The sequence below is a fragment of the Podarcis vaucheri genome (genome assembly GCF_965113315.1).
Source record: "Podarcis vaucheri genome assembly, chromosome: 9".
Classification (NCBI taxonomy): domain Eukaryota; kingdom Metazoa; phylum Chordata; class Lepidosauria; order Squamata; family Lacertidae; genus Podarcis; species Podarcis vaucheri.
The window spans coordinates 9,854,922-9,870,132 of NC_138767.1; positions in this window are offsets into that span (position 1 = coordinate 9,854,922).

Sequence of the window (15,211 nt, forward strand, 5' to 3'; positions counted from 1 at the left end):
CTTTGTTGGAGGTATTTGACTGTATGGTCAGTGGATTATTAGACTGGTAAGGTAAAGGTAAAGGGACCCCTGACCATTAGGTCCAGTCATGACCAACTCTGGGGTTGCAGCGCTCATCTCGCTTTATTGGCCGAGGGAGCCGGCGTACAGCTTCCAGGTCATGTGGCCAGCATGACTAAGCCACTTCTGGTGAACCAGAGCAGCACACAGAAACGCCGTTTACCTTCCCGCCGGAGCGGTACCTATTTATCTACTTCCACTTTGATGCGCTTTCGAACTGCTAGGTTGGCAGGAGCTGGGACCGAGCAACGGGAGCTCACCCCATTGTGGGGATTCGAACCGCCGACCTTCTGACCAGCAAGTCCTAGGCTCTGTGGTTTAACCCACAGCGCCACCTGCGTCCCATTAGACTGGTAGTTATATATACATATATAGGGTTTTACCATTGCTCTGTACAGAAAAATAAATTTATTACATCATATATTACAAAACAATAGTTATCTGTTGGGTCGTAATCAGTTTACTACAAATACTGTAAGTAGGAGACAGGATTTATACACTGAGAGGGTCAGCGGTTCCCCATCTCTAGTGGAATTCCACCCTGCACTGATCCAGGCCTTGACTAGCTGACCACCTAGTAATCTCCCAGCCATATGATTCCAGGATGTTATAACTGTGGACCTCTAATATCCCAAATCTGTCTATCTGAATAAAGTGGAGAGCCTTAACACAGCTCCATTCACTGAATTTTACTTGAACTTGCTGCATGGTTGCTAGGAAATCGTAGGCACAACACAATGCTTTAAAAAAACTGGTCACACTTCTCCCATTACCGTATTTTTTGCACCATAACACTCACTTTTTTCCTCCTAGAAAGTAAGGGGAAATGTCTGTGCGTGTTATGGAGGGAATGCCTACGGGTGGCATGCCTACGGATTTTCCTCCTCTAAAAACTACGTGTGTGTTATGGTCGGGTGCGTGTTATAGAGTGAAAAATACGGTACTTAATGCACTGTTAAGAGCTGGCTTCAAAATTACTTCCATGGCCAGTGGGCTCACAGCCATATCGTAAGAGCCAGATGTCTCCTGAATGCTTTTCTAAAGTTCCACACGCACCCTTGACGTAGGAAGAAGTTAAGGGCAAACAGCTGTGAAATTGGTAAAGATAAACAGCATCACAGGGCACAGCCTGGCAGCCGGATCCTGCTGTCTCAGATATGTCCCAAATGTCCAGCCCTTGCCTCTGGGAGAGGGGTGAACTCATCTTGTCTTGCTGAGTGCTCAAACATAGAATAATAATAATTTATACCCTGCCCATATGGTTGGGTTTCCCCAGCCACTCTGGGCAGCTTTAAATAAAAGATTAAAATACAATAATTCATCAAATATTTAAAAAATTCCCTAAACTGGGCTGCCTCCAGATGTCTTCTAAAAGTCTGGTAGTTGTTTATTTCCTTGACATCTGATGGGAGGGCATTCCACAGGGCGGGTGCCACTACCGAGAAGGCCCTCTGCCTGGTTCCCTGTAACTTCGCTTCTCACAATGAGGGAACCGCCAGAAGGCCCTCGGAGCTGGACCTCAGTGTCTGGGCTGAGTGATGGGGGTGGAGATGCTCCTTCAGGTAAAGGCAAAAGGTAAAGGACCCCTGGACAGGTGACTATGGGGTTGTGGCACTCATCTTCCTTTCAGGCAGAGAGAGACGGAGTTTTTTCCACAGACAGCTTTTTTTCAGAAGAAAGGGGGAGCAGAGCAGAGCTCAATGAGTCTTTTTTTAATATTAAAAATATGCTTTGTGTGTCCCTCTCTAATCTTTCCCCTTTCTAAAATTTATTTATTGGTGCATGCTTTTCCTTTTGTAAATCCACTAAAGAATAGCATAACATAAAATCAGGATTAAGAGATTTTCTCAGAACGGTAGAAGGTGGGTGTGCTGTTTCCCAATGGTGGCATTTGCCCTTCTTCTGGTAGGAAATGCTCTGCAGGGGGACACGAAAATGAGGGATTGAGGAGGGCCAATTGGGAGGGAGAAATGCCCCTATCTTCATGAAGAATGTTGAAGAGTATGGTATCAAGCTGCCTTAACCTGCGGCTTGATTTTTTCCTTTTTGTTTTTCAATACAAAACTTACATAGGGAAAAAAACACAATTCCACAAATCTCTGATTCTTATGGAACATTTCCTATAATATATTACGGCTTTGTTCTTCATAAGCAGCTAATAGATCAAAGTCGTCAGCGCTAGAGAACACTAATGTTCTTCCCACATTTGTTACATCTCATCTCAGCTGCGAAGAAGTGTTAAATGGCTGCATCTCCTCATTCTGCTCCACGGAGTTTTCTCTGAAATATCACCATGTAAGGTTGAAATCAAGATTGTGGGTCTCGATGGCAAAGCACAGGAACAAAAACAGACAGGCAAGATAGCCCAGCTTTGGCGGTCATTAAAAGCAAGCTATAAATAGGAAATAAAAATAAAGACAGAAATAAAAATGTGCTGAGCCAAGGCTGGGGTGTTGCGCTTCAGTTTCACAAATGCACATGTACAGGATTGTTTCGTTGCTCTTCCTTTAGTAATTTTCATTTGCTCTGGGGACAAGGAGGAGAAAGCCAATGGGTCACTCTGGGAAACAAAATTCTAGAGTGGGCTAGGCTTCTATTCCATCTAGCAAGAGAGTTATTCTAGTTTGGTACAGTGGAAAAAATAGAATGTTTGTTTCCATAGAGATAACTTTGAAGACCAGGTGGACTCAGAATCTTAGCCCTCAATCCTATACCTCAATACCTCATTGGGGCTTGCTTCTGGGTAGATGTGCACAGGATTGCATTGTTAGTGAGGACAATCACTGCTGGAAGAATCCAATGGATAGATAATAATGGCCAAAGGCATGTCCTGCATCTTTGAGCTTTAGCGTGGGAATAAAACAATGTCCATCCTTATCTCTACTACCAGACATGATCATTCAGGAGTGCCGACTTGCCTCCCACATTGAGGGGGCCCGACCACGTGACGTGATCTTCACTTTTGCTTGTCCCACCTCTGCCTGGCTCCTGAGGTCCTGGGCTGCAGAGGGGCGCCATCCCCTGCCCCCAAATATTGGGGGGGGGCTTGAAGCCCCTTCTTTCTCCTATAAATGCCCCCCCTATAAATTATCAAATGATCATTTGATTCTTGAGAATCCATAGCACTGCAACCAGCATCTCTTTAATAGGCCATTACAAATCTTGTTGACACTCTATTACTGGCCCTCCTCTTGTGTCTGTAATAGCTGCCTTGGTTGACCCTTTCTATGAGAAGCAGGTAATAGATCTCCTGGGGAAGCTTTTCCAGGCTTTCTATGCCAGGAGCAGCTTTATGGGCTGAACTGCTGCTAGTTATGCAGCTCATGAAGTCCAAGGAGCCATCTCAGAAAAATGGCTGATAACAACTTTTCTACATGTTGTTGTAGGTTTGGGGGAGGCTCAGTCCGGATGATGTCTTGAGTCCCTTCCTCTCCTTGGGATCCTGTACCCAGCATGGTTAGAATCTGACAAGACGAGTTTGCTGGAATAGTTGCATGGGTTTCTTTGTAAGACAGTGGCCTTAGCACCCCAAAAGAATGAGCAAGGCTGCAAGAGCTACAAATAAGTGATTGTGTGCTCCAGGCAAAGGGGTGAACCTCCCCGACCCAACCTAGCTGCTAGACAGAAGAGCTTTAGTGCATCATTAATACCCCCTATCTCTCTCCCTCCCTCTGTCAGGCTTCTGGGAATCCAACCCCCCCCCCTCATGGCTGGTGGCCAAAAATGGGGAAACAAGATGTTCTTACCATGGTGTTTTATTTAATATTCACAGAGAGAGATGGGTGATGCTGCCTCTCAGATAATGACATTGCTCCAAGTCCCACCCCCTATGTCTCTCCTATTCTATGTCAACCCTGCATCTGCTAATCTGAGCTTTCTGCCTCTGAGCTTTCTGCCCTGCTACCCTTAATGCTCACATGGTCCTCAGATGGGGGCGGGATCAAGAATACTGTCCAAAAGCTCTGAGTCTGTCAGCTGTCTCTTTCCTGGTGCTGCTTCTTCCTACTGTTCCTCTCCCAATATTTCCCAGCTTCTCTCCTCTGCAGCCTCTGAACTTTGACCTTCTGCAAACCACTGTTCTAAATCTATACTGTCCTCCTGTTCTTGAGAAGGTTCAGGAGAAGGAGGGGTCGTGTCTGTTAGAATTCCTGATCTATGATTGCAGTCATGGGATTTTTGTCTATCACATGATGGTGTATGTTTTGACTCCACAGAGTGGGAAGTGATGGAGACAGGATGTTTGTGTTACTGTGTTCCGTGAAGTGGGACTATTGTCCTTTGTTCTTTTTCTCTTTGCTGTCTGATGCTATAGAGAGAGGGAGCCATGTTGCAGTGCTCTGTGTGTGTTTATATGTAAATAAAGTAGATTAGCCAAAATGCTGAGTTGCTGAGGTCTGTTACGCATGATGCGCAAACTCTGCGGATCCCTAAGTGTGCCGGTGTCGGTTGGCATCGGTTTCTGTGATGTTCAGGCAGAAGAAAGCTTTTGAAGCTCCCAAACAAAAGACCAGGAGGGAGAGAACATGCCAGTCAGGCATGTATCTCTGGTAGGCTGAACTCCTGACAGGGTCCCCACCATTCCTCCTCCATCCAGCCTCTGACATGCTCTCTTTCTCTCCTCTCTTTCCCCCCAACCACAGAATGTCTATAGCAATAGTGTCCAATATGGAAGAGAAACAAACTGAAAAAGTCTCTATGAATTGAAAATAGAGACGCCATATGTACTATTCCTTGTTCATTTGTTTGTTTTGAATTACAAAAAAAATCTTCAATAAAAACTAATTTTTGAGGAGAGCTTTAGTGGGAACTGTAACCTTACTCAACATTTTTTAAATAAAAAAAAACAGAGAGAGAGACAGGAGAAGTCACTTCAATGTAAGGAATTGTTGTGGTCCAAAGGGTGGCTCCAGGTCATAGACCTAGGAGGTAACTGCCTTGCAGCAAAACACTGACCTCGGTGAGCTGAACAGAACAATATTGTTTGAATCATGATGGTCTGTTTTTGGTACGATGCCCATGAAAGGAGAAGGAGTTTGTAGGCACTAGTGTCAAAGCTCTATCAAGGCTTTCGGGAATTGTGATCCGTACCCTAGTGGCAGTCAAAAGGCAGATAACCAAAAGAGTTCTTAAAGTAAAGGTAAAGGGACCCCTGACCATTAGGTCCAGTCATGATCGACTCTGGGGTTGCAGCACTCATCTCACTTTATTGGCTGAGGGAGCTGGCGTACAGCTTCCGGGTCGTGTGACCAGCATGACTAAGCCGCTTCTGGCGAACCAGAGCAGCACACGGAAACGCCATTTACCTTCCCGCCGGAGGGGTACCTATTTATCTACTTGCACTTTGACGTGCTTTCGAACTGGTAGGTTGACAGGAGCAGGGACCGAGCAATGGGAGCTCACCCCGTCGTGGGGATTCGAACCGCCGTCCTTCTCATCGGCAAATCCTAGGCGTCCCTTAAAAGAGTTCTTACCACATTATTAATTCAGTATTCACAGAGACAGACAAAAGAATGCTGTCTCTACAATAATGGTGTTGCTCCATCTGAGCTCCTCCTGCCACCCTTCCTAGCAACAGCACTTCCCCTTACGGTGGCTGCCAGGGGCTAAGGGAGGAGTCCTTCGCTCTTCCAATTTCAATGCAAGTTGAGTTCCAGGAGAAGGGGGGTCAGAAATGCTCTCCATTGATAATGTGTCAGCTGGCCCCTCTGGCTCTGGCTCCCCCTTCTCTTCTCCCAACACCTCCCAACTCTTCTGTTCACCTGTCTCCTCAAACCACTGCTGTAATTCAATACTTCCTTCCTCCTTTCTTGAAGGTTCAGGAGGAGGGCGGTGGTCTCCACCATTCCTCCTCAGTATTGTCCCCCTCAGTCCAGTCCCTGACAACTAGTGAAAGATTGGGAATGAGATCTACCTAAGAGCCGGAGAGCAGCAGAATGAATGTTTAAAGTGGTATGGCGCTGTTTGAAATGAGCAATACAGATAGGACACTAGAGTTCTTTAAAGACTTCTAGGAAACCAGAAGTCCTACCTTCTGACACTGCTTCAGCACCAAGCTGCTTTATCATATAAACAACAGTATGCTTAAGGAGAAGGCAATGTGTTTAGTTAGCTGGTTTGTTTTTTGTTCTTAAAAAGGAGTCGTGGCACTCCCTTTACAACAACCCTGTGAGGTAGGCTAGAGTGACACGCGCAGAGGCTGGCCCAAGATCACCCAGTAAGCTTCACGACTGAGCAGGGATTTGAACCCAGATATTTGGACTCAAAGTGCACTGAACTATTTTAAAAAATAATTTATGTATGTATTATTACATTTATTTCCCACCTGTCCTCCATGGAGTATAAGGTGGTTCTCCCCATTTTAGCCTCACAACAACCCTGTGGGGTAGGTTAAGCTCATGACCGAGCAGTGATTAGAACCCAGGTCTCCCAGGCTCTACTGCAACATTCCAACCACTGGCTCTCTGGGTAGCACATCCTCAACTTTTAGAATAGGGTGGGTCAGAGGCAAATGCTGCCTTGCTCTCTTCCACGGGGATCTGGTGAGTCTCTTCTTCCTCCCCCCCCCCGAGGGTGCAGTGGGGAGAAGGTGGGGGTCCCAGGGCTACAGGGGAGGGTGGCTCATGTGGGGGGGAGCCCCTGGAGCAGGGGGGTCCTGCCAGGGAGGAGCGAAATCGCATGCGGTCCGCAACTCAGTGGCGTAGCGTGGGGGGTGCCAGGGGTGCCAGCCGCACCGGGCGCAACATTTGGGGGGCGCGCGTTTGGCCGGCCCCCCTCGAGGAAGCGGGAACCTCTCCAAGGCGCAGCGCACCGTCAGTGGAGGAAAAGAGCCGCGCAGCAGCAGCAGCAAAGCCGGGAGGAGGAGGAGGTGGAGCGAGCCTGCTAATTGCTTGCTGGGAATTAAGCGGAAGGTTGCTCCGAAGCCTGGCGGTGGGGCGGAGAGACCTCCTCCCGCCGCCAGCCTTCGGATGGCTGTCCTGAAGACTTGTGATGGGAGCAGTGGCGTAGCGTGGGGGTGCAGGGGGGGCCTGCCGCACCTGGCGCAACATCTGGGGGGCGCGGAAGAGACTCGAGTGCTAAAATCCACGGGTTAGGGGGCGCAAATTACTTGCCTTGCCCCGGGTGCTGAGAACCCACGCTACGCCACTGCCGCAACTACACCCTAAACAACGACAACAAAAACAACAACATTCCCACCCATCTGACTGTGCTGCCCCAGTCACTCTGAGTGGCTTCCAAAATACATAAAAAATAATAAAACATTAAACATTAAAACGACTTCCCTATATCTTCAGGTGTCTTCTAAAGGTTGTATCTCCTTAGCTCCGATGTTGCATAACCTGCAACATTTCTCCAATGAAAATAAGGACGTCCCACCATACCCAGGACGCAGGTGGTGCTGTGATCTAAAAGCACTCTGGGCTCACCAACTTCCACTTGGGTAATTCAGTGATTTGGCATATAGAGTGTGGTTGGTTGGATGAATCGATCACATCAGATACCGGTACATAGGCCATAGGAGATTGTCAGACTAGATCAGCACTTGCAACTTCTCAAGGGTGCACATGTCAGCTTCCTTCCGGAGCTGACAGAGGCTGGGAATCTAAGCAAGCCGAGGGAGATAAGGACACTGGAATGTGAACTGGAATGTGCGAGGGAGGAGGGGAAGCCAAGTGGCATAGCTTCAGAAAAATTCAGAGAGCAAGCAGAAGATAGCTCAGAGACAGAAGGGGAGAGGCCGGGAATAGCTAGCCCAAAAACTCAAAGGCGCGAAAAGGTCAGTGAGAGGAGGGGGAAAGAGCGGAAGTGAAAAGGTGTTTTGCTCTGTTGGAAGAAGAGGAAGGGGCGGAGTTTAGACTCTGCAACTGCTAACTTGGAGTCAGACACGGAGTGAAGGAGCTCTGAATCATAGAATCATAGAGTTGGAAGAGACCACAAGGGCCATCGAGTCCAACCCCCTGCCAAGCAGGAAACACCATCAGAACACTCCTGACATATGGTTGTCAAGCCTCTGCTTAAAGACCTCCAAAGTAGGAGACTCCACCACACTCCTTGGCAGCAAATTCCACTGTCGAACAGCTCTTACTGTCAGGAAGTTCTTCCTAATGTTTAGGTGGAATCTTCTTTCTTGTAGTTTGGAGCCATTGCTCCGTGTCCGCTTCTCTGGAGCAGCAGAAAACAACCTTTCTCCCTCCTCTATGTGACATCCTTTTATATATTTGAACATGGCTATCATATCACGCCTTAACCTCCTCTTCTCCAGGCTAAACATGCCCAGCTCCCTTAGCCGTTCCTCATAAGGCATCGTTTCCAGGCCTTTGACCATTTTGGTTGCCCTCCTCTGGACACGTTCCAGTTTGTCAGTGTCCTTCTTGAATTGTGGTGCCCAGAACTGGACACAGTACTCCAGGTGTGGTCTGACCAGAGCAGAATACAGTGGCACTATTACTTCCCTTGATCTAGATGCTATACTCCTATTGATGCAGCCCAGAATTGCATTGGCTTTTTTAGCTGCCGCGTCACACTGTTGGCTCATGTCAAGTTTGTGGTCAACCAAGACTCCTAGATCCTTTTCACATGTACTGCTCTCAAGCCAGGTGTCCCCCATCTTGTATTTGTGCCTCTCATTTTTTTTGCCCAAGTGCAATACTTTACATTTCTCCCTGTTAAAATTCATCTTGTTTGTTTTTGCCCAGTTCTCTAATCTGTCAAGGTCGTTTTGAAGTGTGATCCTGTCCTCTGGGGTGTTAGCCACCCCTCCCAGTTTGGTGTCATCTGCAAATTTGATCAGGATGCCCTTGAGTCCATCATCCAAGTCGTTGATAAAGATGTTGAATAAGACCGGGCCCAAGACAGAACCCTGTGGCACCCCACTAGTCACTCTTCCCCAGGATGAAGAGGAGCCATTGATGAGCACCCTTTGGGTTCGGTCAGTCAGCCAGTTACAAATCCACTGAGTGGTAGCATAGTCAAGACCACATTTTACCAGCTTCTTTACAAGAATATCATGGGGCACCTTGTCAAATGCCTTGCTGAAATCAAGGTAGGCTACATCCACTGCGTTCCCTTCATCTACCAGGCTTGTAATTCTGTCATAAAACGAGATCAGGTTAGTCTGACATGACCTATTTTTCAGAAATCCATGCTGACTATTAGTGATCACAGCATTCCTTTCTAGGTGCTCACAGACTGTTGGCTTAATGATCTGCTCCAGAATCTTCCCTGGTATTGATGTCAGACTGACTGGGCGGTAATTATTTGGGTCCTCTCTTTTCCCCTTTTTGAAAATAGGGACAACATTTGCCCTCCTCCAGTCTGCCGGGACTTCGCCTGTTCTCCAGGAATTCTAAAAGATGACTGCCAGTGGTTCTGAGATCACATCTGCCAGTTCTTTTAATACTCTTGGATGCAGTTCATCTGGCCCTGGAGACTTGAATACATCTAAACTAGCCAAATATTCTTGTACTATCTCCTTAGTTATTCTGGGCTGTGTTTCCTTTGCTGAATCATTTGCTCCAAATTCTTCAGGTTGGGCATTGTTTTCTTTATCGGAGAAGACTGAGGCAAAGAAGGCATTGAGGAGTTCAGCCCTTTCTGTGTCCCCTGTTTGCATTTCACCATCTTCTCCTCTGAGTGACCCAACTGTTTCTTTGTTCTTCCTTTTGCTACGAACATACCCATAAAAGCCTTTTTTGTTGCTTTTAACCTCTCTAGCAAGCCTGAGTTCATTCTGTGCTTTAGCTTTTCTGACTTTGTGTCTACACGTGCTGGCTATTTGTTTGAATTCCTCTTTGGTGGTTTCCCCCCTTTTCCAGTTTTTGTACACATCCTTTTTTAATCTTAATTCAGTTAAAAGTTCTTTAGATAGCCACCCTGGCTTCTTTAGGCACCTTCCATGTTTCCGTCTCATTGGTATTGCCTGACGTTGTGCTTTTACTATCTCCCTCTTAACAAACTCCCAGCCATCATGAACTCCCTTTCCTTTTAGTATTGCTGTCCATGGGATCTCACCCAGCACTTCCCTAAGTTTTATGAAGTCGGCTTTCTTAAAGTCAAGAAATTGAGTCCTAGTATGCTTGGCTGCTCCTTTCCGCTGTATAGTAAACTTCAGAAGAGCATGATCACTCGCGCCTAATGATCCTTCCACTTCTACCCCACTAACCAGGTCATCAACATTGGTTAGGACCAGATCTAAAATGGCTGTTCCTCTTGTTGCTTCTCCCACTTTCTGGACAATGAAGTTGTCTGCAAGGCCAGTGAGGAATCTGTTTGACCTTATGCTCTTGGCTGAGTTTGACGTCCAACAAATATCCGGGTAATTGAAGTCCCCCATTACTACTATCTCCCTTCCTTTTGCATGCTTGGCCATCTGTTCCAGGAAGGCATCATCTATGTCCTCCGTTTGGCTTGGGGATCTATAGTAAACTCCCACAATGAGGTCTCTGTTATTCTTCTCTCCCTTAATTTTGACCCAAATGCTCTCACTTTGGCTTTGAGGATCTAAATCTTGGATCTCTTCACAGGTATACACATCCTTGACATATAACGCCACTCCTCCTCCTTTCTTGTCTGGTCTGTTTCTCTGAAATAGATTGTATCCCCCCATTATTACATTCCAATCGTGGGACTTATCCCACCAGGTTTCAGTGATGCCTATTATGTCATATTTAGTTTGCTGTACTAAGAGCTCAAGCTCATCTTGTTTATTTCCCATGCTTTGCGCATTAGTGTACAGACATTGAAGTCCATTAATCATTCCCCCGTGTCTCTTATTTAAGGATTTTTTCCTCCCACCACTAGGTCCGCGTGCTGTTTGCTCCATTTGGTCTATGACATTTGGATGATCATCTTCATTAATTGATAGACTCCTACCTTCAGGAGCACTGTCTCCCTCCCCCACATTAGTCAGTTTAAAGCCCTCCTGATGAGGTTTCTGAGATTTTTGGCAAAAACATTTCTCCCAACCGTTGTGAGGTGCAGCCCATCACTTGCCAGAAGTCCATCTTCAAGAAACTGCAGTCCGTGATCTAAGAATCCAAACCGTTCCTGTTTACACCATTTGCGAAGCCAGCTGTTCACTTCCACTATTTTCCTCTCTCTCCCTGGGCCACGTCGTTCAACTGGGAGGACAGATGAGATGACAATTTGTGCATTTAGTTGCTTCAATTTCCTGCCGAGAGCCTCGTAGTCTCTTTTGATCTTCTGGAGGCTATTGCTTGCAGTGTCATTGGTTCCCAATGGAGTGATTTATGTGTTTGAGCAATAAACCTGAGATAGTTACTGCTGGTGTCTCACTTCTGTGGGAGAGCCAAGCCATTGCAGCACAGTTCTTGTTCTTGAGCAATGTAAAATGTGTTCACTTCGAATGGAAGCACGTACAATCCATAATTCAGTGGGAAAGCATTTCTCTGCCATCTAAGGTTTATGAAATAACGGACTAAGCATAGCCTGGATTGGGGAGGTGATGGTTTTGTCTCTGCCTATACAGCAAAATGTCGCTTTGTATAATATTTTATGGGTAGTTAAAAAGAATTGTAAAACTCAGTATCTCCATTTTTTATGTGGACCCACAAATTCTGAAGAGCCAATCCCTGCACTTTTTTGTGATATCAGTATTGGTCTGTAGAACTGGTAAGGGATGGAAGAGAAATTCTAATTTGCTTGCATTTTAATAATAAACTACCTAATTCACACTTTTCTCAAACCAATGTTTGTTTGTTTGTTTGTTTGTTTGTTTGTTTGTTTAGCTATTTATTTATTTTATATACAATGGAACCTCGGGTTAAGAACTTTATTCCTTCTGGAGGTCTGTTCTTAACCTGAAACTGTTCTTAACCTGAGGTACCACTTTAGCTGTTGGGGCCTCCCACTGCCGCCACCGCACGATTTCTGTTCTCATCCTGAAGCAAAGTTCTTAACCCAAGGTACTATTTCTGGGTTAGCAGAGTCTGTAACCTGAAGCATATGTAACCTGAAGCATCTGTAACTCAAGATACCACTGTACTGCCCTTCATCCTAAGATCTCAAGGCAGTTCACAGAATAAAATATAAGATAAAAACACAAGAAAATAAATTAAAACAACAACAACACCATTCTTATCCAAACTGAAACACAGGTATCTTTTGAAATTTGTCCATCAAAATTTTCAACGCAGCTCTCTAACCAAACAATATGTATACGTTTTGCACGTTGAAACTGCACTGCAAAATCCAGGGAAGTTTGTGATTGGGCCAGGAGTTGCATTCCAATTGGCAAGCAAATTTGGCAGCTTCAGATCAGTTTGCCTCGAATTAATTCCTCCCCCACAGCATCCTTACCTGCCACTCACCTCCATATAACAACAACAACAACAAAAAGCCTTCACCTGCTAGATTTCTGCATATCTGGCAACTTCTAATACAAGTTGGGCCAAGTATAAAGATTACCTCTCTAATTCCGAATGATTTATCATGAATTTGAGAAAACGCTACCAATAAGGTTTTTTGTCAACTTTTTTCAGCTGACATGGCTTCTCTGTCCCTCTCACCTGGGTGAGGAGAAGAAATTCAGTGGGCAAATCTTTTCTCAACCAGCACATTCCTATGCCAGGAAAAAGTTCACGGCCTGAATTTCTACTTGCCATGGAGTTGATAAAGCTGGGGAGCAGTGGGGATTTGCAGCCCAACCTCCCACGATTCTCCTATTGCACACACAAGCAAAAGTGACATACTCACACAACCCACCACCTCTCATGCCCTTGATTTCCCAAATGCAGCCCACTACTCCACCACTTCCCAGCTCCTCCCGCTAAAACATTTCAGGATTTCATGTTCATATGAACCAGGACTGTTGGTTGAAGGAAGAATACTGAATCACTCAGTGTATGGATCCTTTATTGTGCCAACAAGTCATTAGCAAATTTAGGTTTTAGTCTTCTCCCTTCAACCAACAGCCCTGGTTCATATGAATGTGAAATCCTGAAATGTTTAGACATCACTTGGGAAGACAGGCAAACTAATATCAGTGTACTGGAAGAAGCAAAGATCACCAGTGTTGAAGCAATGATTCTTCAACATCATCTTTGTTGGACTGGTCATGTTGTGCAGATGCCTGATGATCATCTTCCAAAGCAACTACTCTATTCCGAACTTAAAAATGGAAAGTGTAATGCTGGTGGTCAACAAAAGAGGTTTAAAGACTCTCTCAAGGCAAATCAGTATAGTATAGCAAATCAGTAGTATAAACACTTGACAACTGGGAAACACTGGCCTGCGAGCGCTCCAGTTGGAGAACATCCTTTACCAAAGGTGTCATGGGCTTTGAAGACACTCGAACTCAGGACGCAAGGGAGAAACGTGCTAAGAGGAAGACACGCTTGGCAAATCCACACCATGATCAACTCACGCCTGGAAACCAATGTCCCCACTGTGGAAGGACGTGTGGATCCAGAACTGTCCTCCACAGTCACTTACAGAATCATTGTTAAAACCGTGTTTATGGAAGACAATCTTACTCGGCTATGAGTGATCGCCAAAGAAGAAGAAGAAGCAAATTTAGGATACCCTAGAGCAGTGATCACCAGCATGGTTCCCACTGACAGCAGTGTGTCGGCCAGGACTTCAGATGGTGCCCTCAAAAGGTCTCAGTAAATATTGTTCTCCACAACCCTGCAGGGAAGGCATTGTATCAAACAATTGTTGTTCCACTCTTTCCTCACCCTTGTCTCTAAAGTGGAGAAGTAGGCTGTTGTGCAAGACTTCCCCTTTATAGGGAAGCTTTTGGATGTTTAATGTTTTATTATGTTGGCAGCCGCCCAGAGTGGCTGGGGCAACCCAGTCTGATGGGCGGGGTACAAATGTATTCTTCTTCTTCTTCTTCTTCTTCTTCTTCTTCTTCTTCTTCTTCCGCTTTGATCTCACCAACTGAATTTACCGATATGTGACCGAATTCCACCCCAAAATTGTAACAGTTGGTAAATGTCCATAGTTCTCCCAGTCGCTGAATAGTACAGGGTACTTTCAGGATGCTGTCAGTGGCTCCTGGCTAGTTGCCCAGGAAAGTATAAAGACAAGGAAAAGTTTCTTACAGTGCTTTTTTATTTCAAACTATAGAGAGAGGCTGTAGAACCCAGCCTCTTGGATAATGGCGTTGTCCTGAGTGAACCTGTCTCTCCCACTTCCTCATTCATTATCATCATCAGCTCCTCTACGGGTGTCAATAAATGCCCTCTGTCTTTGAGCTCTTTGCTCTCCTACTTTTAAGGCTCGCCGGGTTCTGGGAGATGGTGGGTCTGGAATGCTTTCTACTGACAATGTTTTCTTTTTTTTAATATAATTTTTTATTGGTTTTACAAAAAATTTTAAACAATACGAACATACAAAAAGACATACAAACAAGTATAGTTTCATAACTTTTTTTCATAAACCTTGTTTCTCGGACTCCCCCATACCTCCCTTTTCTGCATCCCAATGTCCAAAGTTTTCCAGCAACTTCCACTTAAATCTGTCAAACATATATCTTCTTAATCTTTCCTTCAGTCTAATCTTATATCGCTGTAACCCTTTCTTTCTCAAAACCTCGACATTCTAACATTCATCAAGTCTATAATAGTCCTTGAGATAGATTTTAAATTTCTTCCATTCTTCTTCTGCCATCTCATTCCCCTGGTCGCGGATTCTGCCGGTCATCTCCGCCAGTGTCATATAGTCCATCACTTTCATCTGCCATTCTTCCAAAGTGGGTAGGTCTTGTGTCTTCCAATACTTTGCGATGAGTATTCTTGCTGCTGTCGTAGCATACATAAAGAAAATTCTATCCTTCTTTGACACCAATTGGCCGACAATGCCCAAGAGAAAGGCCTCTGGTTTCTTAGAGAAAGTACATTTAAGTACCTTTTTCATTTCATTATATATCATCTCCCAGAAAGCCTTAATCTTCGGGCACGTCCACCAAAGGTGATAAAACGTACCCTCGGTTTCTTTACACTTCCAACACTTATTGTCAGGCAAATGGTAAATTTTTGCAAGCTTGACTGGGGTCATGTACCACCTGTAAATCATTTTCATAATATTTTCCTTTAAGGCATTACATGCCGTGAATTTTATACCGGTGTTCCACAACCATTCCCAGTCAGCAAACATAATGTTGTGACCAATGTCCTGTGCCCACTTAATC